Source organism: Dipodomys ordii, unplaced genomic scaffold (assembly GCF_000151885.1).
Source record: "Dipodomys ordii isolate 6190 unplaced genomic scaffold, Dord_2.0 Scaffold34, whole genome shotgun sequence".
Classification (NCBI taxonomy): domain Eukaryota; kingdom Metazoa; phylum Chordata; class Mammalia; order Rodentia; family Heteromyidae; genus Dipodomys; species Dipodomys ordii.
In genome coordinates, this window is record NW_012267250.1 from 12,230,755 (window position 1) to 12,231,811 (window position 1,057).

The following is a 1,057-nucleotide window of genomic DNA, read 5'->3' on the forward strand; positions in this document are numbered from 1 at the left end:
CTTATTGCCTTATTTATGTAACTGTAACCCCTCAGTACATCACCTTAAATTTTAAAAAAATTGCCTTAAATTAAATTTAAATTAAAAAAATTACCTTAAAATAACATACTGATGAGCTATATTACAATGGAAAGAAAATCAGAATCACCGCAAACTTCTTCACACAAACTCTCAATGCAAGGAGAGGCTGGGATGGTACAATCCACTGAAGATCAACAACTGCCAACCCAAACTGATCTACCCAGCTAAACTATCATTTACATTAGATAGTGAAACCAAAACCTTCCATGCCAAACAAAAATTAAAGGAATTCATGATCACTAAACCAGCACTGCATAGAATTCTAAAGGGAGGAATACAATCTGAAGAAAGCAAACAAAGTCAAAGAAACACATCAGACAAAAGTCACCAGAAGATCAACTTAGTAAACACAGGAAGAAGAAAGAAACAAAATACAAGAAATCAAGAAAATGGCAGGAAATATGACATATCTTTCTATAAAACCTTAACCATTAATGGACTCAATTCCCTAATCAAAAGAACAGTAGCTCAAAAAACAAGGTCCATCCAATGTTTGCATACTGTTTTGGGTTATTTTTGAATTGATTAAAACGTCCACTAATTATGATGTATAGCTTTTAATATATTACATGTATTGAATAAGTAAAAGATGTTATTCTTTGATCTTAGATAAATGAATTCCGATACAGACATTTGCACAAAATAATATACTTTTAAATAGAAAGAATTATATGAATTATATTCAATTCAGAAATAGAAATACCTTGCCTTTAAATAATTTTCAGAAATAGCTATTCCCTTTATTAACATTGATTAAATGATGAATGTTATATTCAACGCCAACAATCAATGAGTATAAATAAAATTTCATACATACATCATCAATACATACATATTTCTTCCTTTGTAAATAGTGAGTGATGCTTCATATGCTTTCATCCAGTAACAGTATCTGTGCATTTTAAAAGATTGTCAAGCTAACCTATAATAGAAAATAGCCCTATTACAGAAGAAGAAGAGGAAGAAGAATTAGAAG